Below are 7,016 nucleotides of genomic sequence, written 5' to 3'. Positions count from 1 at the left end.
CCCGAGTGCTTTTGCTAGTATGATCAGAACATCAGAGTTAGGGCTTTTGCTAGTATGTTCACAACATCAGAGTCGTAGAAGCAGGAATCTTCCCTCGGGGTGCCGCTCCCGACTCAGAACCTCGATTTGGTGCTACTTAGGAAGGAACTTCCAGGGAGCACGATCCTAAAGAGATGGAAACCACTCCCAACCCGCTCCTATTACTCCATTAGTAACCCCTCACCAACTTACTTGCATCAAACTCCTCCAACTGTTCAAAGTACTTCATTGGACCAAGCACGGAGGCAAATCTTCAGAAGGCATGAGGAAAGACGGCATGAAAATCAAGACGGTTAGAAATTACTACTTTTGATGTACTTAAATTTAGAAAGATTATATAAGATAGTTAAAAATTACTACTTTTATGTACTTGAATTTTGAAAGACATGATGAAAACATTACATTAACGATTCCACGGCGATCCCAACCTCAGACTCTTCTAGATCCCCACGCTTCCCCGCACCCGCTTCGTGCTTCTATGACCCGAGTTAGGGCTAGTATGTTCACACAACGTCAGAGTTCCTCTCCCCCGCATAGAAACAATACATGAAAATTAAAACAAAAAAACAGCAATTAAGAACTCAAACTGGCATTCTCAAGAACTGGTAAAATAAAATTCAGAGTAAACAATAAACAGAACAATCATTCTAATTTCATAGATTAACCAGTAAACTGAAAAATTGTAATGAAAGGTGATCCATGAATTGCATACAAGTACCACATATGTCAACGATAATCAAATACCTAACAGAATGTCGAACAGAATTATTAAGACATACGAATTTTTATGTAATACATAGTAAAAATCTAATTCATGATACATCAGAAACTAGAGTTGATCACTTGATCCTATTGGTCCTAATCGGGAGTATTGATGGGTTCCAAAGATATACTCAAGCCAATTCATAGTCCTGCAAGATCCCATCGCATTACCCCTTCTAGGTTTCAATAGTGAAAACTTTGCAGTCCTAAGCCTAGAAAATACCACCAAACACGACTGATCCATCCTAACCCCATACACATCCAAAGAAACCGAATCCATTTTTGCATTTCCACCTCCACTCTCTCCCCACTACGTATTGACCAATATTTCCAGTACGTTGAACACTATATATTGCCTAATCTCCGTCCACTACATCAGTCACTAAGAACCCATTAATCAGCTAGGATCAATTTGTATATAGCATCATCAAACAGTATTGAGTGGCATTGGGATGGTCCCAGAGCAAGTTTCACGAGGTTAACCATCAGGAAAATATTATTCATCTTGGGTTTATGTCGACAATTATGATAAATCATGAGTATAGCCAGTACAAGATGAATCAGAACGGTAACCATTTAAAAAAAAAAAAGATGAATCAGAAGTGTCAATTTCTCACGTGTACCTGACAACAAACTCAAACGGTGATAGTAACAAGACAAAAGAACAGCACGGTTTCTTTTAAAACCAATAACCTTGTAATCCAGGCCACCCTTCTTGAAAACAAATCAAAAAGTTAAAATTTGTTAGAAAAAAATAAGAAACAAATATATCAACCAAATTAAACAAAAAGACATCTTTTTACACAGAACATCAATGAAAGGAGCCATTTATAATACCCAATGCTGACTATAAATATTGGAAACAAAAATAAAAACATAACAAAAGACAAAATCTAAAATTGCAACATCTCCTTCGAATACAGTATTTTTGACATTGGCAAAGACCCCTCCCTTTGGTGTAGAATTCTTTACAAGTAGAAGAACAGAAAAATATTTTGAATGTCTTTCTTCTCTAGGGGTATTTTGAGAGTTTGTAATGTAGTGAGAATTTCATGTGTTTATAACTCTCTCATTTGCTTGATGGGCTAAAAAGAAATAAAATGTCATTAGATGTAGAACAACTATAAAAGAGACTGAACACACGACTAAAACAGGAAAAAAAAAATCTTGAATTAAAAAAAAAAAAATTCCGAATGAAACAGGGTGTTCCGCCATGTTTCGTACAAAACAGATCGAAATGGATGAAACAAACATGATGTTTCGTTCGTGCTTTACGTACCAATTTTGCAACTGCTATGAAACGTTTTGTCCATTTCAGATGAAAGAAATTCATAACTAGGTTATATATATACTATCTCCGACCTGGGTTGTCAGACACAGCAAAGACCCAAAATTAAGAAACGGGGACACGGCTAAAACAGAAAGTATATATAATCATAATTTGTGAATACAGATTTGTATGTCGAGTTTCTACACGGATACGAGGTGTCTTACATGGCAACCCTTAAAAATCTAGAAATGGTGGCACACTTATCCACGTACATACATGTAAAATTACTGGTGACTATCATAATTTACAACAATATAAATATGGTATTTACTTAACAAGCCAGAGTTACCAGGTCTGGAAACAGATACGGGAACCAAAACGTGAAATACGTAAAAAAAATTAAAAGGGAAATGAGAAACGGGAAACAATTGAAAAATGCATGTGAAACACATTGGGAAACGTTTGATAAATGTTTGGGATACACGAGGGGAATGTACATGAAACCTAAGAGAAACACAAGTGAAACATATATGAAACCTAAGAGAAACACATAAGAAATGTGATGGTAACACACATTAATAGATGAAAATTCTTGTACTAGAATCTAAAATATAATATATATATATATATATATAACATGAGCAAATCAAATGCTATTCAAACTTCAAAGTGACTCCTCTTTAGTCTTTACACTAGATTGGGCTGTCCCTGGTAAACAAAAGGGGCAAAGATAAGTGATATGTTCACCCCCCTCTTTATACTTGAAACAACCCCCTTTTACACTACATGGGATTGTCCCATTAATTACAAGGGGCGAAACATTTCCCTTTGTAAAAATATGTAAAATGCTTTCAAGCAAACACATTTTCAAGAAAAAATAGTCGTTTCCCTTCCTTTCTTGGAAACGCATTTCCCCCACGTTTCCCATACGTTTCCTAGGCGTTTCCGCCGCATTTCACACTCTTTTTAAAAAACCTTTTGTTCCCGTTTTGGAAACGTGTTTCCGTGGAAAAGAGTTTCCCACTTAGGGTAGGCGTTTCCTGCAACTATGTAAGAAACCAATAAATCATAGGATTAATAAACTATAATGTGAAATAAACATGACATAATCAAATAACAACGCATTCCTCAATTTAGTCTAGTTGTCTTCATTCTCCAATGTGCAGCGAGAAAGGGAGACCAATAGGATACAACGAATATAATATTGGAATAATAGATTGTTTATGGTTTTAGGTTTAGGAGAGGGGACATAACATCAAATATTAGTTAAAGAAGAGCTAAAAGAAGTGTTTATAATAAAAGAAGAGTTAACGAAATATGAATGTGTTGTTAAGATGGTGCTATCGCTTCCATTTCCATTTTGTCCAGCCCCCTTTGGCAAGTTTGTCCGCTTCCTGGAGTTTATGAGAGAACTGGGGATTGATCATCCTACGTAAATTTCCGATCGCAGCAATAATGCTGGATATCTTCCATGGAGCTGGAGCTGATTTATTTGCCCATGCTAGTACATTGGAGGAGTCCTCCACTATCAGGGGAGAGATGGGTGTTTCCCATACAACTTTAGACCCCACAAAAGAACCCTAGCATTTGCATATGTTTCCATGATTTTACAGAATTCCCATTGAAATTTCCAACTGAAACCGAAATATTTTAGTTACCGAGGTCACCGAAACCAAAACTTAAAACCTTGCTATTAAGTAGACCCACTACTTAATAAATCATCCAAGTTCATAGTCGTACATGGAGCCAATAAAAGCGATTTTGCCGGTACCATCATTGTGCTTTTAATGTGATGGAATCCACTCAGGTAAAACTCATCCAAATTCTGAGGTCAAGAAGTAGTAATATTTTGTACATCCTTCTTCTTCTTTTTCAAGCAGCAGTTGCAATTGCCAAAACCCATCTTGGCATAGTATTTAAACCCAATGCATTGATCAGTAATGTGAACTTTGGTGTACATCATGTACACCAAGTGATGTAGGACCGGGAAAAGAAAGAGGAGAAAAGAAAAGGAGAATAAGAAGAGAAAAGAAGAAGAAGAATAGGAGAAGAAGAAGAGAAGGAGAGAAGAAGAAGAATATATGAGAACGAGGAGGAGGAGAAGAAATCTGTAGAGGGGAGAAATCAATCTTTATTCATCCAAAAATAAAAATCCCTAATACATGTGACCTATTTATAGGCAATTGAAATAAAATTCCATGGAAAATAACTAAATTCTCTAACTCTAAATAACATGGAAAATAAAAGCCCTAAAACTAAATACCATGGAAATAAAAATCCTAAAAACTAAATATCATGGAAATAAATCCCTAAAAGTCCTAATGGGCAAATAAGCCTCTTATTAGGCCTACTATCCAAGCAAAGAGACCTTAACCTCGAGCTTAGTCTTGAGTAGTAGGTGAATCCCATTTAATCTAATTCAGAAAGTATGTTGCTCACAGGTCAAGATGGCGAACAGCCTGCGGCATGATTACCAATTTCAATAAGCGTAATTATCTAGAGCATTCCTATCAAACAATGTTGGCATTGCAACTTGTTCAACCTTAGTAAGCTTAGCTACATTAAAGAAACCCACATTTTGTTCCTATATCCAAATATATATAGTTACCTAACAGGTCTATCTGAAGGTTGAATTTGTTCCATGCAAACCAACCCTCCCTTCCCCTTTCGAATAACTAGTCAATTAGGGAGTTCTACCAACCAATGTTGGCGTCAAGCTAGTTCAACTTTGGTAAGCTTCTTGCATTGAAGAAACCCACATTCTGTTCCAAGTTCAACTAATTATGTAGCAGGTTTATATGAAGGCCAAATCTGTTCCTTACAATTCCAACCCCTCTCTCAAACAAGCCCAGCGCCCCAAGACTCCCAAGCAATAGCAAGGAAGGTAACCATGCATTCTCCAACAGGATTCTCAAGAAACCACCTACATCTTTTCCATCACTAATTGGGTTTGTAACTTCAAGGGCAATAATTACTAAGTTAATACCATATGTAATAAATCTATGCAGCATCGTAAAACCTATTCTTTCAATGTGATGTCCTAAGCAGCATTTCTGACATTCACAGCTGTAGAAGTTTGAAGTCAGGTCTTTCTGACTCAACTGCGCTGTAATGAACATCTCCCATTATAGTGATCCAGCCTTCTTTTTTTTTGAATGTCTGATGATCCAGCGTATAATCACATTCTTCTCTTAAATCTCATGTGGATCAGAAAAGAAGCAAAATAATGAAAATAAGTGGTTACAAATAAGTCTGACAATGCCGCAGTGCAGTTGAGATAACTAAGAACTCTGGTTCGGAGCAGCAACTTAGATTATCTGTTCCCCAACTTGTCAAACCTCATGTAAGAATACACAACCATTGCCACCAGCATATCTTTAATTGCTAAAGTGAGGAAACAAATTCTCCATGAAGTGCGACCAACAACAATCCCATCCCCACCAACCGGATAACGCATAGTAGAGCAAGGAAACATATAATGGTCATTTGAAAGTTCTTTGTAAATTGTAAGGCATAAAAGCTTTTACAGGGAGTCTTACAGACATCCTTTGGCCGCACTTTCCAGAAAAAACTCATGGGTTAGAGGGCAATGCAAGTGGCATTGTACTACCTAATGGTATGTGGGGAAAAAAGGACTAACAATGACCAATTTAAAAAGGATATAATATGACCGATTGACAATCAAACGCCACACAATAACAGGACGATAATAAACATAATATGGAAACTTTAGCTCAAAATATAAATTACAAAAAGGCAAATAACAGAGAAGAAAAACTTGCCTATAAAGTTCTGACCATTGATAGACAACCACTCGCCAAATGGATCATCTAAGCTCATGGGAAAGCAACTTGTTAAACATGTAGGTGGCCAGACTATTTCGACCACTGAATTACAAAAGGCAAAGTACGGATCAAACAAATAATTATTAGCAATCTATAAAATATGTACTTATAGATACTCCATATAAGTATAAGCTGAATAGATTAAGGTTCGATAGGAAGCACCATGGCCAAATCGTAAAGTACATTTTATCCACCACGTCCAAGATGCCACTGCTGGACATATAATGCACATTGCTGCATATTCAATGTCATTGCTTGGCTGATCAATCAAACCAAAGAAACAACGTGAAAGCTCCATTTATTGTCACATATAATCCCGATCAGACCGCTCCAGACCCACATTACAATTTCTGCTCTCCTCCATATATTCTTAACTTCAATTCCCCTTCATTTATCTGTAATCCTCTGCATTCATATCCATGTCAATAACTAAAATGAAGAGAAGGGTAACGAAGAAAATAAAACAAACCCGCCATGGCCTATTCCACATAAAATGCCACTAAAGATCCACAATATCCAATTCCTCCAATATGGCACTGGTCAATAAATCTCATTAAATACTTAGCACAGAAAAAGGACTATCCATGAAACAAAGGGACAAAATATAAAAGTGAACGCCTCAATCTAATAACTGAGAAACTAGCTAAACTGGAAAATCAGAACAAATCAATCTAAAATCAAAATATGCTGTATCCATGGTCATACCGTATCGCATCATTGAAGAACCTCTAAATAGGTATTGGTAGCTGAACAAATGTCAGCAACACTGATCATCACCAAATCACTTACAAATAGATATCCATAATGCCTCCATGTATGGCATTCGAACAATGAAAAAAAGTTACATGGTTTACAACATCTTGTACTAATACCAGTACGTCCCCTAAAGAATGAATCTAAAACAAAAAAATCCAATTCATCAAAAGCTATATTCAAACTCCAATTCCAACTTCTGACCATAACATATATCATTCAATTTAATTATACCACCAACAAATAAACCCATATCAACATATAATGATCCTTAATTGAAGGTAAATTATCTGTACCACGAAAGAGCATATGAAATAGATGGAGGGCACTCAGTTATTTCCAATACA

This window comes from Tasmannia lanceolata, unplaced genomic scaffold (assembly GCF_043159265.1).
Source record: "Tasmannia lanceolata isolate RefF3 unplaced genomic scaffold, GAP_Taslan_0.1 ptg000007l, whole genome shotgun sequence".
NCBI classification, from domain to species: domain Eukaryota; kingdom Viridiplantae; phylum Streptophyta; class Magnoliopsida; order Canellales; family Winteraceae; genus Tasmannia; species Tasmannia lanceolata.
Note: the sequence above shows the minus strand (reverse complement) of the source record.